This window comes from Anopheles stephensi, chromosome 3, assembly GCF_013141755.1.
Source record: "Anopheles stephensi strain Indian chromosome 3, UCI_ANSTEP_V1.0, whole genome shotgun sequence".
Lineage (NCBI taxonomy): Eukaryota > Metazoa > Arthropoda > Insecta > Diptera > Culicidae > Anopheles > Anopheles stephensi.
In genome coordinates this window covers 23,185,818-23,207,465 of record NC_050203.1, presented here as the reverse complement: position 1 = coordinate 23,207,465, position 21,648 = coordinate 23,185,818, and the positions used below count along the sequence as shown (strand labels likewise).

Genomic DNA, 21,648 nt, shown 5'->3' with positions numbered 1-21,648 from the left:
TTGATTTTCTCACCCGATTGTGTGCCAAGCAACAAGGTCCGTTTTGATTGCAAATGGGTTTGAGTTTTCGATATTTTTTATCACAATTTTGTTGCAGGAAGCAACAAAAAATGGAGCGTCACCCGCACGTACCGTTTGCATATGGATCTCATTAGAAAATAATGATAATAAATTAATTATTTAAACTGATTAATATGTTTGGAGGCACAAATCGCACAACACTTCATGAAATCACAATTTTGCAACCGCACGTTTACGGGTTGCTGGTACCCTTTGCAATGAAATATAATTACAAACCATTGTTCGTGAACGTTGGGAGTGAGCGTGTAAGCCACCAACCAGCACCACTCCGTCAAACCGATCCGAACCGCATTGCCCCGAGCGCCCGGGCACACCCTTGATTGGTGTGTATGCTATGATAATTATCCGACCGGTGCATTGGCCTAGCTCCAAGGTTTGGTCGATACCGATCAATACGGCAGCGCCGCACTTTAATGCCGCTCAAAAACGGCTGAATCACGGCATCACCAATAAAGGTTGGCTCACATAAAGGATATCTCACCGCACCACTTTAACTTGCCGCATCGAAGAACGCTTAACGTGTGTGTAATGTCTGACTGAATCATTTTTATGGAGGAACGAACTGACTAACTTGAGCTACCCCAAGCGTCTCCATGTGTTTTTGACAAACTACTGGGCGCCTCCATTGAGTTAAGCAAAGATTTAAAAAAGGTAGTAAACGTTAAAAAGTTGCAAAAGTAACTTTCTATTAACACACATTTCAAAACAGGAGGATCATCCATTTTATTTACCCTTTAGTCTGTACCATATTCCAACATGTGTTCGAGTATGTTTATCACGATTCCTGAACCGTACAGTTGCTATGAATAATAAATTTTAAAACAGCAGATTTAAATTTATGTCCTATTGCTGGAACTGTACGGATGACTTATGATCACATTTTCCACCGAATTATCACTGTGGCTTAGATGAATGGCTGTGGAGGCGTAAAATTAATTCAAACCATCTCTCGCACTCGCTCTCTCTCTTCAGCTCGTACGGTTGCAGATCATAATGTTTACAATAATGATACCAACGATAATAACAATCGTAACGATAACAAGGGCTTTAACCGATTCGCTTGCGGGTCAGTCTGTCTGTCAAAATAGTCTGGTTTGCAGTCTCGCACCCTGGAGCCACTGGGATATGTTTGTTGTTTTGTCGCGCTTATTGGGCTTGTGGCAATTTCATGCCACGGCTATTGGAGGGAAATAATGTTTTTCATTATAACTTACTCTTGCGTTCACAGTTGTGTTCTTGTTTATCGCGAATGTTTTACTGTTGAACGCACCAGGAATGTGTGTTCTTGTGATGCAATATTATTACAATTGCAGTATGTTTAATTTCGCTTTCAGGAAGACATATTGATATGTGTTTCCCATGTGATTGATGACTTTTTTTCCTGGATTATCAGTTGGATTTTGTATGCGTACCTAGAACGGAAAATAAGAGCACATAAAAAAACGTTAGTTATTTTGCAACAAAAATAAATTTTTAAAATTATTAAATGAATTTTCTTTTCAAAAAATTAAAAATTGAAAAAAAAAATCTGCTCAAAATGTGAATTAAAATTATTTTGGACCCGAAAAACTATGCCTTCAATCGCAATTAATTGCACCCATTCCACCGTTAACCTGGCGCCTCCATCAAACACCGCACCAGTAACAGTATTTAACACACAATTTCTCCAACTATTCATGTATTATTAATCTTGTAACAGATGACGACAGTATAATCACCAATAAATTTATTTTCCGTGACACCATATTGCAACGAACGCGGAGGTGTTTATTTTCGACCGTGTTTCGTTGCGACTAGCCGAAAGCCGAACGTAACAAGCATAGCACGCGGTCCACAGTGCCAACACGACGCTCCAACGCTCCGGCCTCGCTGTAGTTATCCATTAGCAAATGCTGTGCGTTTTTTTTCTTCCTTCACTTTTCAACCCCAACCGCTCAGGGACGTGGAGTACATTTTTCAACCCTCAGCCCGGTAGGTGGCTGGGTTCGCCTACCAACATTCGCCATTGCAAAACTCCGGCGGTGACAGGACGAATGATTTCCGCATCCGTTTTCGGGCCCATTTTCATCGCACCAATGTTTGGCCATTTGCACCATTCGATTGGTGCTGCTGCTTGTTTTGCTCGTTTGCAGCACATTTCCACCACGAGCAGTTGTTGTTTGGCAGCAATTCGACCAACACTTACAAAATCGGGCGATGGTGGGCACCCCATCGTACGGTGGTGAGATTTTTAATTTCCATTTTAACTGGGATTAATTCGATTCAATTAACTTGATTGATTCTCACCGTCAGCAGCCGTGTGCACCCGCGTGCGTGTTGTTCGCTGCAACAGCGACCTACTTCCGGCCAGGCAGAACGTCGAGAGCACACACACACACGCACAAAATGGTGACGTGTGTAGGCGGTGAAGCCAAGCACTCATTTCCTGACATATAGTTTCGTACCGCTTAACACACACACACATACGATACATACGTGTGTGTGTGTGAGTTTGGATGGCTTTTATGTTTTTTTATTAGTAGAGCTGGTTCGGTTTTCAGCGGATTTCATGAACCGTTTAATTCGGCTTCGGCTACTGCAATTAAGAACGTTAGGAGAACGAACAAAACAACCTTCACTCAAACGCTCTGATCCAATTTCACTATCGAGTAATCGAAAGCGATCGAAAACAGCACCAAGAAACTAAGGGGAACTGATATAATCGAGTATATTGGAATAAAGTCGAACGAAATCGCTTAAATGAAAAAGAAAAACCATTCGAAAAATCAGCTTTTACAGCGCGTCATTCGAAGGATTCTTTAATCCAGCTGATCCAGCTCGTCACCTACCGGGCATTAACACCCAACCATGAAGTTAATTAGTGAAGTGTGAAAGATTGAACTGATAGCCAAGATAATCCCACCGGGTAAGATGGATTGCAGAAAATTTAAGCAATACCGTACAGTACGCGTGACGTCTATTAATTAATTAAAATTTTCAGCACTTTTTAAAAGGATTATGCATGCAGAAGCTACTGACTTCCCGTGTCCGTGTGTAAGTGCCTCGCTTGAGGAAACTCATTTATCATAACAAAACAAAAAAGAAACTGAAATGTCTCCAACTGGACCGTCTACTGGAACGAATCGTTGCGAAGTCCTGTTTGTGGTGTGGCGGAGAAAAGGAAGTAAAAGAGCCACTTAAAAAGTATACATCAAATAATCAACTTTCTTTGTGGCGTGGCCGTGTGATGGCGCGAGTAATGTACTGATTAATTAATTCAATTATTCACACATTTTGCATAATGAAGTACAAAGTGGCGACAAGTGACGCTGGCACCCTAGCGGACACGCTGCTCGGTGTTTCCGGCGGCCGGAAGTGTTTGGGGAGAATTTTACACTGTTGCGGTTAGGGCGTAAAAGAATTGCTTAAGACCACGCTACTAACCATCAAACCACGGTGATGGTTTTGAGGCGTTGATGAAGGAACGACAGAAAGATGGTGGTGAGTTCCAACCAAGGGGGAAAATGGGGCAAAACTCGACTGACGTTTTATGTAAATTAATTTTTATAAGTGGAACAGATCGAGCCACTTCTGCAGCATTCTGCGTTTGAATAGTAAAATGAGATTCTTATGAAGTTAAATAAGTGCTTCATTATTAGATAAAATAATTACTCAACAAGAGTAGAGGACGATTCCTAACCGAAAGAGGAATTTCTCACAAAAAATGAACATCAAACGCTTTTTATAATAAATAACGTCATTCGTCCAGAATAATAAACAAACTCGAAACAACGAACATACGCTGTTTGCAAAACATTTCCGCAACCTGAGTAATGTACACCTCCATCTCACTAATAATCTTCCCCGCCGCTATTTACAAAATATGAATAGAATATAAATAAAGCGGACGATACAATAAATTTTCTTAATTAACTTAATCTATATCATGATCGCAGCGTGGCCGACTGGCCTAGCAACAGCACCAGCAGCACGTTTCAGCACAACTATTTACTAAACCTTCTGGTCGTTCCTTGTTCCCCATATACACCTCAACAACAAAGCGTGAGGTGAAAATAGAACCTTCACACTAAGGCAAACATTTTTTTTAATAAACCAATGACTCACCATTGTCGTCTGCCGGTTGTTCTTTTACTCAACGTGTGAGAAGTTTTTCTCACTTTTTCTTAGAAAACTCTTCTCCGTCTCCCGTAATACCTCCATCTCGTCTGGCCGTCCACTCGTCCAATGAGACAGGCGAGAATCGTGTCAAAATGTGTATCCCAGCCACTTAGCGTTGAGCAGGAAGTTGACATTCGCGTGTACCGGACACTTTTAATGGGCGATCGTAAAGAAATGATATTTTTTTCACCCCACCCGGTTAGATGAAAAGCGCATGATGGATGAAACGATCCGAGCGAGCTGACGCAAAACGCGAACGCGGACCGTGGCATCAGGCTCGCTTGCTGATTGCGAGATTATTGACGCTGACGGCGGTGTTGAGAGATGGTGTGCTAGCGTGTCCGGGTGTCCGGGTGTGGGAGATTGTCTTTTACTTTGGAATGAATTTTCCTTTGATGCATTGGCTATTTTCGGGAGTGATGCAGTATACAGATAGAATTGGGATATTTTTTTTTAGTTTGTTGAATCTTTTTACTGCTTTTTTGCATTCAAACGGACGTTTCATTATTGATGATTAAGAAGAACTACTTCTCTGGACGGTGTTGGGTTTATATTTTGTTGAGAAGCAAATTTTCAGGATGCAACGAGATTGAATAGGTGCTTACAGGTGTCTGAAGAGTAGTCAATATTAAATAAAAAATCGCAAAAGGGAAATATTCCAAACCACTGTTTAGAGAAGCTTCTACGCTTCCATAATGGGATTTATCTATCCCTATAACAAAAATATTATGTAGAAAAGGTGTTTAAGGCACTTGAATTAATTTTTTTAAAAATAAATGTTGTTCTTTACGTTTTTTATTTAGACAAAGCCATTTTCCGAACGCTCGATTAAAATCCCAGGAATAAAGATACTTTCACTCAATGCACTTCCCAGGTTTTACATTCTAAACTCAAGCCACGTGACACCTGAGCTCCACAGAACTGGCACAATGCTTTCCTGAACGTAAAATCCTAATTTCGCTTGCCTTTAACTTCACAAAAACTTCATGCAATTGTGCTTGGGCCCGCGGGCACAATATCTCGGCACAATGAAAAGTCCGGTACACTGTCGACAACCAAATACGTCCACCATGTCACTGCCAAAACATACGATAGGAAGTTCAGCCAAAAAGATATCATTTTGCCTGTATGGAACACAGCAAAAAAAAGAAACTGCCATTCTCTTATTTTCACCCCACACATATGAGCCCCAAACTTACCGGAGAGGGCACAGGGGAAAGACAATTCAAAAGTGCGGGGATGGGAAAAAGATAGCTTTCCCCTACTGCCTCACACACTCTTAAAGAGTCAAACAATAGCCCAACACATTCATGGTTGCAAAATCGTGAAACCGAAAACAAAGACAATACGCAGCAGCTTAACCGAGTTGCCGGAGTGTGTTTTGGGAGATGTTGCTAAGAAAAACGAGAGTCAACAAGACTAGCAACAACAACAAAAACCAACCTCCAGGACAGTTTATGAAAAGCAAATCACTATTCTCTGGAGGCATTTTCCCAGGCACCAAAACAGAAAAACGGCGAACGAATTTTGAATTCTGTGCTGTGTGTTTTTAACGTTGTTGATATGGTTGGGTGCTTTTGCATAAATAAACGCTTGTTCTCACCCTTACGGAGCTTCGCTTTCCCAGCTGCATCCATGCATGGTGGCCAGCGAAAAAGCTATGTGGAGTCTAGCTATGTGGAGCTGAGGCACGACCGCCAAAAAACAACAGCTGCAGTTGCGTTGTGCTTTGTTCCGAAGCAACGTTGGAAGATGTGGTGGAGTTGGTTTTGAACTTCCACCGTGCAGCTGTCTCTTGTTGTGGCCTACTGTTTTGACCGTACCCGGTTGAGTTGGAACCAAATTAAACCCAAAAGTCAAGATCTTTAAAAGGGCGCCAAACGTATGTGATGGGACTTTTTTCTACTCTCTCTTCTTCAGGTGCTTTGCTGCTACGCTGTGATTATCTCGTTGTAGTTCTGCTTTGGAGTCGTTGGAACAGGTGGATTAGGTAATTTTTAAATAAGGACATCTTTAGGAGGATGGTTGGAGTTTACAGGGTCATTTGCTAGTTATGAGAATTTAATAGTTCTACCTTTAGAAGCAGTCTCTGAGACCCAATGCGTCTTTAAATAGATGAAACCTTAAGAAGAATATTCAACTTTAAAACTAAATCAACTTTTAATTTAGTAGAATATTTACATATTTAACAAAATACAGTCCAACCAGCACTATTTCAAGTTAAAATCCTCCTTCAGGCAAAACTACTCCATTCAGCAGGTGTGATCATCAAGCGTGTCCTTCAACCTCCAACATTCCTGGACGATGCGTAAAAACGCTTCTGCCATTGGGTGAAAAGTGTACAACGCACAGACAAAACATCACAATGAATGGATCCTTCAATAAATGTAGAACACTGCCACCCGCCTTCCAGTCGCAAAATCAATCCAGACACAATAAGCACAACCATACCGGAAACCCTCCTCGGATATTGAACGGAGTGTGTGGTTTTTACCATTGTCACAGTTCGATTTTCACCATTTGTCGGAATTTTCCTTTTTTTTTTTGCTGTGCTGAAGAGTGGTCATTCCAATTCAAGGGCTCTACAGCGTGCATCGACTGTCAGCAGCTCAGTAGCAGCGTTAAAACTATTGACAGGATTTTTGTATGCGCGCGTGTGTGTGCAACCGGTAAGCAACTGGTGCCAATGAAAACAGTTCAAACTGACACGCCAGAATGAAACGAACGAAACAAAAAAAATCCTCTCAAACATTGGTGTGGTTTGAATATTTCAACCATTTTTGCATTCCCACTGGAATTTCCCGGGCGTGGGGAACGCATGGAGCAAAGGATTCACGTTGTTATGACATTCGATGCCGTCAGATTTTAGGACTCGAAACGCATATTTAACGCACACAACGAATTCCGGGTTTGCTTTTCCACGGTGCTGTTTTGTTTTCCCAAGCGATAGCTCCTGTATATTCAGCCCACTTTTCAATGGCAGAAAAACGCAAAAACACACTCACACACACTTTGTTCCACTGGAAGCGATATTTGGGCGAGCATCCGCTAGGAGCAATGCCGTTCGATATGAATATCAATCAAAGGTGGCAACCGACACGAAACACGCTCCCGAAAGACAGTTAAACCTCTGTGGCTATTGTAGCCCTGTGTAGTACTTCCCGTAGCCACGGGGATTGGTTTTACAACCGTGTTCGTATGTGTGTATGTCTCTTAACCATTCGGAACCGATCCCTGTGGCGGGTGGCCAAAGAAACGTTTAAATTGAATTTACATACATCATACAGTCGCGACCATCACCCTGATGATGGGGCATCACACGCGCTCACACAACGGATATTTCACCGCGCTTGACAAACGGTTGACAGTTGGTGTCTGTCAGGCGACGAGAGTGACAGTTTTTAAATTGGTGTGGCGATGGCATTGCACTCGCTGTTCCGAACGCTGCTCAACCGCTTGCTAACTTTATTCGATTGTTTGAGTCGTTTGTGGCGATTTTTTCTGTTTCTTTTTGTCATTCTAGATTTATTTTTCAGTGAGTCATTTGACACAGTTTTTAAACCAGAGATTTTTTACAAGAAGTAACACCTGACAAGACAGATAGTAATCGCTTGTCAAAAAAAGATAAACCTTTAGTTCCTAAAACAATTTTTTCTTAATAGTTTTATATAATACATTCGGTCAGTAATGCACCGAGATGTCACTTTAACAACTAAAAATATTAAATTTAAAATATTAATTCTTCTATGCCTTCAAAAAAGGGCTCTTAAGAAACAATTGAAAAATGCAGCAGTAGATTTACAGATAAGTGGACGAAGCGGTCCAAGAATCCCCAATCCCCTTGTGAATGAGCCCGATTTCGCTCAGAATCTGCCCTCTGGCCAGCACATTGTATTTGGCAGGGTTCACCAAATTTAAATCCTTTTAGATCCACCAAAAACAATTCATCCACTGCTACACTTTGTTTTTCTGATCGCGTTCAATTCTTTCAGCAATTTCTTCTTAATAACAGCAATCGATTCGAAGCAGATTACCAAATAAACTATTATGAGAAGACAAAAGTTACGAAAAGGCTAACCTAAAAAGCTGGTTATTAAAAACCCTTAACGAACTTGGAAGTGGTAAAACTTCAAATAATCTTTTCATGGTTAAGTGAGATATGCTTAAAACATCTGTGGGAATTAGAATAATTATATAATCTTGCATGCATTTGAACTACAGGATTTAATATTACAATTTTCGAGCATGCATTTAAATTTCACGAATTAAACAGTAGACAATTAAGGATTAAGATTAGGACTACTCGACTGTTATACACTTACACGAACTACTCGAATTACATGTAAATCATTATGGACAAACGAATACACAGTTGCAAACCGACCAGCGATACGAGTGCACACGGTCTCACTTCAATCCTCAAAATATATCACAACCACCCCCTTTCGTGAACATTTTCACATTTGTTGGTCCTTCGAACCGGATCGTGATATACGGAGAGGAAGTTTCATTCTGCAACCAAGAGTGGAACTCGGTATACGGAAATTGTGCAAGTCATTACGTGACAAATTCGCCATCGCATTCGGCCCCGCGTCAAGGGCAACGGTCAGTTACACTCCACCATTTCGAATTTCGCGCCAACGAGTTGTTCGTTACCGTCGTGTGATATTTCGTGTGATATTTTCGAGAAGCAATGGATAAGAAAATCAAGGCAGTGCAGTTGAAGAAAAGGATTGCTGTGGAAAGCATTAAATCCATGGAGCGGTTCCAGACGGATTTCCAACCCAACGACGCCCAACAGATTCCGGAGGTGTTAGAGAATTTGGAATCGCATCAGGCAGGGTTCTTCGCCGCTATTTCTAAACTGGAGGAACTCGACGAAAGTGATGCAACAATCGAAGCGTGCATTATGGAGAGAATCCACTTCGAGGAACGTTGCAGGAAGCTGAAATCATTTTTACGTGCAAATCAACCCAAGGAAGAAGGAGCGGTCAACGATACGACAGGTTTGGCTTCGTCGACACTCGCTTTTGGTCGACCGCACGCACCAAACCTACGCTTACCCAAAATCGAGCTTCCAACGTTCGATGGAGATCATACGAAATGGCTGTCGTTCCGCGATCGCTTCCTTGCTATGATCGACGCTTCGCCTGAGCTTCCGTCCATCGCAAAACTGCAGTACTTACTTTCATCGCTAAAAGGAGAGGCTGCACTACCCTTCGAGCACACACCTCTAACGGAAGACAATTACGCAATCACATGGGCTGCTCTGCTTAAACGGTACGACAACTCGCGTCTACTAATCCGTGAGTATTATCGGAAAATGCACTATCTCCCCGGAGTGCATTCGGTGTGCGTGGATAAGCTTTCCCACTTGGTGGATGAATTCACGCGCTTCGTGAACGGATTAGTGAAGTTAAAGGAACCGGTAGATTCGTGGGATACACCGCTGTCGAATATGCTGCTTATGAAGTTAGATCGGGAAACGCTGTTGGCTTGGGAAAAGCATTCGGTACACTTCACGCGGGACAAATACAAGGATGTGATCGAGTTTGTTCAAGATCGGATCCAAATCTTGAAATCGACCAACACTTTCGTGATGGATCAAAGCGCTGGTGGTACCAAGGTGGCCGGCAACAGTCGGCAGCCAGTGCAACGACGGTTCATCGCGTATGCAGCTACTTCTCGCCCGGCTCCTGTTCCTTCGTCTGCCCTCATCCAACCGCCAAAGTGTCCACTGGAGTGTTCCGAAGGTCACACTTTGCGCAACTGCCCAGTGTTCACAGGTAAAGAAGTTCAGCAACGACGAGACATTGTTGCAACGAATCGACTGTGCTGGAATTGTTTGAGCAGCAATCATCAGGTGAGGGAGTGTAAATCGGAATTTTCGTGTCGCATATGTCGGGAGCGTCATCACAGCTTATTGCATCACACTCCACGCTACACTCCTCCCACAACGGTTACAATGTCTGCTCAAACGGATGACGACAATGTGTTCCTTGCAACGGCAAACATCCAAATCAAGGATGACTACGGCAACATCCACGAAGCAAGGGCTTTATTGGATTCGGGTTCCACATCGAATTTCATCGCGGAAGACCTAGCTCGAAGGCTGTTGACCAGTCGCAAAAGGGTCAACGTCGCTGTTTCGGGCATCGGCAATTCGGTACAGCTGGTCAAGGGTTCGATCGTCGCCACCGTTCACTCCAAGACACAACCCTTCTCAACGGAAATGGCGTTCCTGGTTCTGGACACGCCATGTACAAACATTCCTACTTCACCAACGGACATCTCTTCATGGGAAATGCCGGATGTGGCATTGGCGGACAGCACCTTTAATCATCCGGGGCAAGTCGATATCGTCATCGGAGGCGATACGTTCTGGGAGCTGCACACCGGTCGCAAGCGCTCTATTGGCAGAGGCAAGCCGTGGCTGATTGAAACCCGTTTCGGTTGGGTTGTTAGCGGCATCTCTCATCATATATCAGCCGGTCCGCGGCTGTGTCATCTTTCTGCACACGATGCCACATTGGAGGAGATCCTGCATCGATTCTGGGAGAGCGAAACCATAGCCGAGGATCCTGTGCTATCGGTCGAGGAGAATGCTTGCGAAAAGCATTTCGCTGCAACAACTGTTCGCACTACAAGTGGAAGGTATGTCGTTCGTTTGCCTTTTAACCCCAATCCTAATGTCGTTTTAGGAGAGTCGAAACAAATAGCTGATCGTAGATTGCGTAGTCTGGAACGGCGGTTGAACAGTAATCCTACAATGAAAAAGGAGTATGCCAAATTCATGAGAGAATACGAACAGTTGGGGCATATGAAACGACTTACCAGTCCTGCAGATGATTCGATAGATCACTATTACCTTCCACACCATGCCGTTGTTAAAGAGTCGAGCACAACCACGAAGGTTCGCGTCGTGTTCGATGCATCGTGCAAAACGTCGAGTGGTTACTCGTTGAACGACAAACTCATGGTGGGACCAGTCGTTCAAGAAGATCTCCTATCGATCATCCTTCGGTTCCGTTCTCGTGCCATCGCATTGTCTGCCGACGTAGAGAAGATGTATCGGCAAATTTTACACAGTCCCGATGATTGTAGATATCTGCGCATCCGGTACAGAGAAGATCCTGCTGAACCCATCTCAACCTTTGAACTACAGACGGTTACGTACGGCACAGCATCAGCTCCTTTTCTAGCTACAAGGACCTTGAACCAAGCTGCTATTGACAACAAGGAAGAGTACCCGCTGGCAGTGAACGCTGTCCTAAACGACTTCTACGTTGATGATTTGTTAACGGGTACCGATGATATCTATGAAGCGATTGAAATGCAGAAGCAGATATCAGGCATGTTAAATTCAGCTGGTTTCACACTGAAGAAATGGGCTTCAAACCGCACCGAAGCATTGCAAACCGTGCCGTCTGAAGATGTAGCAGTTCAACTAACGCATGAATGGAAGGATTCGAAGCAGGTTTCCACGTTAGGTATCATGTGGGAACCAGCTGCTGACACTCTACGTTTTCGGATCGATATACCACCTACACCATCCCGCATGACAAAAAGGCTAGTTTTGTCATACATAGCTAAAATATTCGATCCCCTCGGGTTGCTGGGTCCAACGATCATCATCGCCAAAATGTTCATGCAGCAACTGTGGGCTCTAAAGCAGAACGGAAGATCGTGGGATTGGGACAGCGAGCTACCATCGCACCTACAGCAAGAATGGTTGAACTTCCACTCTACCTTATCCTCACTGCGCAACCTGAGAATACCACGGTACATAGCTCAACGCACGGCCACAAGTCTGCAAATACACATCTTTGCTGACGCATCACAACTAGCATACGGCGCTTGTTGTTACATCCGCGCTGAAGGCTTGGAAGGAGTCACCGTACAGCTGCTAACAGCCAAGTCGAAAGTCGTCGCATTATCTAACTCACACTCTATAGCTAGGTTGGAATTATGTGCAGCGCGATTGGCCACACTCCTACACGAGAAGGTGATTAATTCACTGAAGGTTTCTGCTACTACAATCTGTTGGACCGACTCAATGACTGTACTTCACTGGTTGAACTCCGTACCAAATCGCTGGAAGCCGTTCGTAGCCAACAGGGTGGCTAAAATCCAGCAAACTTCCGGCATACAGTGCTGGAAGCATGTTCCAGGCACCGACAATCCAGCAGACGACATCTCGCGTGGCTTAACACCAGAGAAACTATTGGCATGTGAACGCTGGTGGCACGGGCCACATTGGTTAGCACGCAACGCTGAAGATTGGCCACAAAACACTTCACCACCAAACGAGGCTGAGAGCGCAGAGGAGGAGAGGTTAACTTCACCACGGGTTGCAACAACATCTACAATCTGCGAATTTCGGAACAGGTTGTTTTCCCGAATTTCGGCTTACCACACACTGCAAAGGGTTGTTGCATACGGCTTGCGCTTTATTCATAACGCGAAGCTTCACAAGGGAAATACGGCACATTCAAAACACATACCACCTCTCACTACGGACGAACTCAAGGCGGCAGAACTCAAACTGTGTTACCTATCACAACGAGACACTTTCTTCGAGGAGATACAAGCCCTACAGAAGGGCAAAGAGATTCCAAAGAACTCCAAACTGAAGTGGATCTCACCCTTCATCGACATCGACGGGATCCTGCGCATCGGTGGCCGGCTCACTAACGCACAACTAACAGAAGCAGAAAAACACCCGGTCATCTTATCTTCAAGGCACCCACTTGCCGCACTACTAGCTGTTTCGATTCACTTGCAAAAGTTGCATGCTGCACCACAATTGCTGCTATCTACTCTGCGCCAAAGATTTTGGATTATTGGTGGTCGCAATTTGTGCAAATCCGTGTACCACACTTGCCACGCGTGTTTTAAGGTAAAACCAACACTCATCAAACAAACTATCGCCGATCTGCCAACATCACGCGTCACACCAACAAGGCCATTCTCGGTATGCGGAGTGGATTACTGCGGGCCAATCTACCTAAAACCAACCATCCGCAACAGAAGTCCGATCAAAGCATACATCGCTATTTTTGTATGTTTTTCAACACGAGCGGTACACATCGAACTGGTTGGCGATTTAACCTCAACAGCATTCATAAATGCACTTCGTCGTTTGGTTGCACGCCGCGGTCAAATCAGGGAACTTCACTCCGACAATGCAACCACATTCAAGGGAGCCGCGCACGAGCTGAATCGCATCTACAAGATGCTTAAATGCGACGAACACGATCGAGCTGCAATATTTGATTGGTGCGCGACGAATCAGATGAAGTGGAAATTCATCCCACCGAGAGCGCCGCATTTTGGAGGTTTATGGGAGGCAGCGGTGAAAGCAGCTAAAAAACACATCATTAGAACCATCGGCACTACAAGCATCACGCAGGAGAACATGCTTACCTTGCTTGCCCAGGTAGAGCAATGTTTAAATTCACGGCCAATAACACCTTTATCCGATGAGCCGTGTGATTTAGAACCACTGACACCGGGCCACTTCCTTGTCGGTGGCAATATGCAAGCGGTACCAGACATCGATTACACCAATACGCCGAGCAATCACCTGAAGGAATACCAATTGGTACAAAAACATCTCCAATCGATTTGGGCCCGATGGTATCCGGAGTATCTGCAACAGTTACAAGCCCGGGCCAAATATTGTTCCGGTAAAGCAGCCGTCCTACAACAAAATCAATTGGTGATTATTAAGGAAGACAATGTTCATCCTACCTCTTGGCCCATGGGGCGCATCGTTGCAGTACATCCAGGAAAGGACGGGGTAGTTCGCGTTGTTACACTGCGCACTGCTTCAGGGAAGCATATCGTCCGCGCAGCTAATCGTCTAGCTGTTCTACCAAATCCAGACCCGCTAAGTCATCTTGAAACCACGGAAACCACATGCACTGATTAATGCGCACTTGTAAACCACGCTACATTGTTTACATTCACAAGTGTCAATCACGGATCAAGATAAACAAACACACGCCCACACGCACCCACATATACACACACACACATGATAACAGGCAGATAGGAGATAAGCATTGCGTCAGGAGTACACGATTAGTTTTGAATTCACATTTGCATGAAATTTAAAGAAGTTCCTTCTTTGGTGGCCGGGAATGTGGGAATTAGAATAATTATATAATCTTGCATGCATTTGAACTACAGGATTTAATATTACAATTTTCGAGCATGCATTTAAATTTCACGAATTAAACAGTAGACAATTAAGGATTAAGATTAGGACTACTCGACTGTTATACACTTACACGAACTACTCGAATTACATGTAAATCATTATGGACAAACGAATACACAGTTGCAAACCGACCAGCGATACGAGTGCACACGGTCTCACTTCAATCCTCAAAATATATCACAACCACCCCCTTTCGTGAACATTTTCACATTAATATAGCGTTAAAATGGTATATGTCTGGCTTTCTTGATGATCGATATTGAACACGATCATAGCACTCATCTTCCCTGGATACCTGGATCTCCTGGAAAACCCATCTCCTGATCGCATTCTATAAGGCCATCTGTGTGACTGTCTTTTTGTAACCACCATTATGTACATTGCGTGTCTTCAATTGCTATCGACAACGTCCTCACGCAAAGTCGTCGCAGTATCTTATGACAAAGGTCAACAGTTTATTCGCAGCGAATAACTCTCACAAGACATGTAACACTCAAGATCTTGCCCTTTACGCCGCCCGCTTCCAAGTACAACACTTGCCCCACAATAACATTCACTTTGCGGTGGTAAATCATATCATTTATCAATTTCCTTCTCCCAGATACTAACACAGCATCCCAGCACCATGTTTTCCCCCATCGGCACATTACTGGTATTGGAACTGATACGAAAAATGTCGTCCGCTGTGTCGTGTCCCGCCTTTGAGTGCACTTCTCATCATCATCATCATCATCGGTATCATCATTCGTTTATCGTGCAAATGCACAACAATCCCGTCCGACTGTTGGTTACTCCTGGCACAGATGTAATGGTGTGCTCAATTAACATAACATGCCTTTTGGAAAATTTTAACATTAGAAACATACATCCAGATCCAGATCAACAAGGGGTGCGTATGATGCCGCTGCTGCTGCTACTTCTGCTGCTGGTGTCGGTTGTTTCACCCGAACAAAAACAAACACGACAACAACCAATCCGTCCCGAGCAAACCGGCAACTGTTCCGGATTGTCGTACATCGGTGCACGCGTGTGCACTGCTTGCGAGTGAAGCCAGTGGACACATCAATGGGTACGGGAACATGGTGCTGGATGTCAACCAAACCCCGACCGTCTTTTGTGCCAGTCCGATTTAGCTCGTGTCGCTGCGCGGGGCAGGCCACCGGTGGACCTGCAGAAGCAGGACGAGGAGGACGAGGCTTCTGTCAAAAACATGTGCCAAATGGCTGCATCATGCACCGTCAGGCTGTGCCTTTCCGGAGGCCACACGGGAAACACGGAAGAGGACGTTCGCTGTACACGGATTGGCCTCATCGGTTGACAGATTTAATTGAAAAACCAACAATCGTCCTTGGGTCAGGACCATTCCGGGCCGAGCTGCACGTTGATTGTTGCACTGAACGGTGCGTGTCCGGTGCGTGCAGCGACCAGTTTTGCTGGTGTTCTGTTTTTCCTGCCTCCCGAATGGAGACAGGCAGGCCAGCCAGCCAGTTCGGTGAGTACCGCTTTGTGAAGCCACCCCGAGTCAAGCGGAAAACCATCAATCGCTTCCCCTGAGTCGATGTGTGTTTTGAAGCTGTTTTTTTTTTTTTTTTTTTGTTGCTCCGATTTCCACAACTTGACGCACACTCCAAACTGCCAGGGAGCATAGAAAAACCTACACCGCACACAAATTGAAATGCACTCCTGCAGTCATTGATCCTGAAATTGGACAGTCCGGCAGCAGCATGAGCAGCAGCTTCGATGTTAGCCACTGATTTGTCAATGTTTGACCATTCAATTTCAACCACCCTGTGCACCATTCGATGCCGATGGGGAGTTGAACAACGCACGCACACACACACATGCACATGGAATTTATTTCAGCTACAGTTAATAGTCGCTTGGCGTGCTGTTGTAGTACGTCGATGAAAAGGGGGGCTGTTTGGTTGTACTTTTTCCTTCATTTTCTGTCTCCCACTTCCTACCGTATCACGGGTATTTCAAACAATACCCGTCATATTGTGGACGGTCCGCCCGTGGGACAACAAATTAGCATAATTGGTTGGAATTGAATCAACAACAAATTTTACGTTCGACACTTTCCCCGGCCGGGTTTCGGGGTCGTGATTTTAGATAGTGGACTAGTTAGAGGGAAAATGGTTGATAGAGTAAATAATGAATTGCATTCATTTGACTCGCTAATGTGTGGATGGGAAATGATGATGGAGAAAAGAAAAATGTACAGCTGATAAATATTTAATCTAAATTTAATTTTAAATATTTAAATTATAGTAACACAATTCATAAAAAAAAAACCTCTCTTTGTGTTTTTTAGAAAACAAAGTAAATTATCGATTTTCTAACTAATGTCCTTTTCTCCGCGGACACGCGTTCCTTCGAATCGATTTGAAGAAGTAATTGCAAAACAGTCAATAACCATGGTGATCAATATTTGGTTGAAATATTTTCTTCAACACAAAGAGGAAAAATATGTTTTGTAGAACACTTCGAAATTCACAAGACTTTACCTCTTTTTTCAGTCAAACCATAGCACGCGTTATAGAGCTCCAGAAACTGGAGAAATAGGCACGAGCATAACATGTAGCGGTAAGCGATGAAGAAATTAGAGGACTTGGTGGTTTTTTCACTTCAAATATCTAAATCAAAACAACCACAGAGAATTTCCCAAGAAACGCCAAGGACAAAGTGAACCTTGATGAGTCCATATCCAGTTCTCAGATAAAATCCCCAGTGCAGTTCGATTATTACCTTTGTAGCTACTTGTCAAAACAATATCTTGAGCATTCTAAATCTTCCCCTTCTACAGTATAATATTATCAAAAAGACATTCGTCTATCTCCTAATGCCAAATCTTCATCGTCAAAAAAAGGAGCAATAAATCACTCTACCAAGTGCACTCACAAACTCCAATCTCCTTATCGCACACACTGCCTTCGTTCGAACGATCATCAGCATCTCAAGAAACGTCTTAACTTTCACCCAATATGCACTCCTACCTCATTATCCACTTAACTCACTCTAGCACACCTGTCGGACACCTGGCATCTTCAACGCTCACGCTCCTGAGTTTCTACACGCACACACACACACACAGAAACACAACCGACGAGCACACTAATAGATTCATAAACCGAAACACCACCACACACATCGGCACTCGCTTCCGAGGCGTTGAAGCGCACCGAGAAAATCGGCACAATATGTCCGGAACGTGTTCACACCTACCCCGGGGTTGGCGAACAATTCAACTCCGCCAAAGGGGAAAGTTTTACGCTTACTGCAACGGATTCCTAATTGGGAAACGATGTCGACTGTAACGGCAACTGAAAATGATGACGATTCCCACACACCAAATGTCTTTGAAAATGTCGTATGTGCATTTCCCTCGAGGACTGTCGTGCCATGCATGGAGCAGGCCACATAGCATCTTCCTGCACGCTGCCGGCTTATGCTACATTATTCTAACCTTTTCGCTACGCTATGGGGAAGCTATCCGGCCAGACCAATCTTAGTGCAAGACAATTTACCCTTCAGAACTTCATCGAGAGTCAGCTGGAATTGAATTTTCTTGTTACTGCCACAGGACATCTCGGTACGGACAGCCACTAGCTGCTCGGCACGGAACCGTTCGATGCACTATGATTCCTCATGCCAGACACCGACTGAGTAGGCACACACGCAGACAAAATTTGATGGATGCAAAAATATAAATATATCCTTCCAACCATGTACCAGACTAATTGTTGGTGAAATTGAAATTGTTCCCAAATGTCTAAATCACCGGTGCCCGGTCTGTGCTGGCATTACAATCTCCAACTTGCTTCGAGCGCACATAGAATCCCAAATTTCGCTTCAAGTTGGCAAGTTTCAGTAGAGCAGCAGAAATACGAGCACCAAACACTGACACAATTAAAGTGTCCTAAAGCATCTAGACGATGCTACATGCTTCGTACTTGCTTGGTTGCTCCATAAATCTTGAATGTATTCATATACGGGGTGATAATCATTTCGGTCTGAAACAAGCATGAGGAAATGCCGGGGACTCTCTCCAAAAATACAAAACACCATCCGACAGTGTCACAAATTTCTCGTCACATGGTGGTAGGGAATAACACTGCTGATGCATCGATTATTTAACCCCCGAAATGAGGGATTGCAAAACAGGACACTCTTACAGAAGACTCTTGCCGGTTGGCTTGAATGCTGGCTTGGTGGTGAGTCGGTGAAGCAGGAAAATTTATTTCTGTCTCTTCAAATTCCACTTCACTATAGCGAACTGGGTCGGCCGGCGATCAACCATGATGGTACGATGTGTTTAATGTTTTTGCCCTGAACGATGCTGCTGACCACTAATGGTTTTGCATTCCCATTATCGATTATCATATTATGGGTGGTGCGTGTGAAGAATAAAATCGATACAAAGTCGGATGGGCTTGGAAAATGGGAAACACCCATGCTCAACCAAACCAAGCTGGTTTGGTTTCAAGGATGTGTAGCGATGATCATTATTTATCGTTATGTCCTTGATTTTTTTTTTCCATCGAAAACCCAATAAAGGAAAAACAGGTTTATCATGGTGTAAAAGATGTTCATTGCTTAGAACTAAAACAAAAAGATAAATAATTGAGATATAAGTTAAAGTAAAAACATATAGCAAATTTTATTTTTAGGAAGAAAAGCAACTATTAAAAATACTTTTACTCCTACTTGCTCCTTCTACTCCTAGATATTGGTATAATTTTTTAAATCTGCCAAAACATATTTAAGCTGAAACTTTTTGATTATTTCTTTTCTTGTTTTTTCACTAATATTTTTTTTATTTTATTCATTTTTTAAAGTATGACGGTCCGATGCCGTATTTCATGACAATTGAGACAAACAATCTAAATAAACATTGATTTTGAAAACAATGTGTTTGAAAAAGTTTTTAAGTACTTTTTTTGTATAAATAAAGTAAATTTAGCATAAATTAGTTCAACAAAAAATTGTGTTATTTTTCTCGTCAGTCAATAAATTATTGGGTGAGAAGATCACACACTAAGTTTTACATTGTTGTTATAGATGGGAATGATTAATCGTAACTTAAACGATTATCCTTAAATATAAAAAATGGGCAAAATATTAAAAAAATATTCGAACTCATATAAAAAAAAGATCAAATCAAATCAACTCTACATACTCTCTACACGAGATAAAATGTTTTTCTTACAATGCAAACTCACTCTCAATCGTACTACTTGAAATAAACTATTTAAACACCTTTAACCAATGATGTAAAAAGTACTTGTATTTCTTCAACTGGCTAACATCGATATAAATTTAATGATTTCCTAAGAATCCCACATATCGCATTCATCTCGTGTTTCAACTGTGCTTTCGCAGATGCATTATAAAATTCACCTGCAACTTTACACCACTGTCCACGTCGCATACCTTCCATCGATAAATTATACAACCCCATCTGATCCGACTCAACCGATTCCATACCGACAGTGCATCGACAGTGAATTTGAAATGCTTTGAAGCGGTTTCTAGAAGCAAAGCCCGACCGGTCTCGCCACGGCTCACACCACGGATCTTGGGGTTACATTTAATTAATCCTCTAAGCAGACAACCGTCTGGCCTCGGGACGTTTGATGCTGATGAACACTCCGCAAACCATCGGGGCAAAACGAGGTCGTCCTTAAGGAACCAAGGAAGATGGTGATGGTTTAAATAACTAAAGCTGTTGCTGCCGTTTTGTTGGCACGACACTTTTCAACCAAGGCGTGAAAAATTCTCCTTCCACACGAACCCTCCCCCAATGCGTGGAGTTTTGCAGGAAGATTTGTCGTTTGAAATAATTTACGACTCGCCGAGAGTGAGTGAGAGCGAGGCCGACGATCCATTCGTCAAAAGGTCGGGTAGAATCTTTAGAATCAAGCACCCGAGCGTGGTGAGGGTTTTGAAGATGTTGTTGTTTGAAAAGCCCCCTGTAAAACGGTCTACCCATCGCTCAATAGGAGCAAAACACAGCAAAGCCCATGCTGATGCACGGCACTGTCTAGAACACGCGCCCATAAACAACGTGGGTTTGATTTAAAGGCAGCGCTACCATGGAGACACCGTACGACTTCACCATGCACCATCGGCCAACTCTCTAAATACTAATAAATATTAATGAAATTAAACATTAAACAGATACCTGCGGAAGACGAAACGGTGGCCGGTGCTGATGAGCTGTGGTGGTGATGAGTAGAGGGATTTTGTCCCACTGAAACGGATTCGGTGAGACTTTCAGCACTTGTTTTTCAGCACAAACACAACCACACACACATACACGATATCAGACAGGAAAAGCGTAATGAAAATTGTGCACTAGAACAGAAATACACGGGCGCCCACCTATCAGCAACTGCACAAACACCACACCGCACGGGATGGTTGGGCTTGGCTGGATGCAACCACAACACGTTTTGTGACCTACGCACAAAAACACTTTCACATGCACACACACAAATGCACACAATCAACCGGCTTTTAATCACTCATTACATTCATTATGGTTTTGGAAAATGGAGCGGAAAAACTAGCCACACCAGCTCAAACTCACACACGGTGCCGGTGCATCCTGAGTGACCAGGGATGTGTCAGGGCTATTGGAGTGTGATAAACACTTGTTTTTTGCTCTTATAGGCGATTTATTTACTTTTTTGCAACGGATTATTGCCGTGGTTTATAGTCAACACTTCACTTCTCGATGAGTTGCTCGAGCAGCCACTTGAGTTTACTATTCACCTCTTGGGGAATTTTCCTTTTAAGGGTTGAAGATTTTCTTGATGGGTCGATTGAAATCAGATTCACTCAGATAACCAACCTTGATAGAACGATCGTAACACGGTAATATTGCTTTGCAGAACTACTAAGATCTACTAAGAGTTAACCCACTGATCAGTTGAATCCCGACTGAGGAACAAATCTTAAGCCAATTTTTCGCTCGATCTATTCACACTTCTTCCACAATTTCCCAAACCGCGATCGTACACGATGACCGTACAGCGACTAAACACAGCTGTCACCGTTTGACGTAGCGCTAGTGGACAGCGCACGGAAACTCGGTATAGTAAACGCGTCTAGCTCATGCGAGCGAATGCGGTCGACTGACGGATACGCGCGATACACTAGCAGCGCCGAACGTGCGTTTG

The 21,648-nt window shown here is 43.5% G+C and overlaps 1 protein-coding gene across 2 annotated transcripts in view; it reads right to left on the bottom strand.

Annotated features, from left to right (window-relative positions):
- Positions 1-21,603, bottom strand: part of LOC118511300 — an 84,689-nt gene extending 63,086 nt beyond the window's left edge. Inside the window, exon 1 of one of the 2 annotated variants that reach the window (XM_036054209.1) lies at positions 20,649-21,603. The gene's annotated coding sequence lies outside the window, so the exon portion shown is untranslated. Of the gene's footprint in view, positions 1-1,295; positions 1,469-20,648 lie in introns of those variants that run through there. The other variant, XM_036054210.1, reaches the window with a different exon arrangement.
- Between the last annotated feature and the right edge of the window lie 45 nt (positions 21,604-21,648).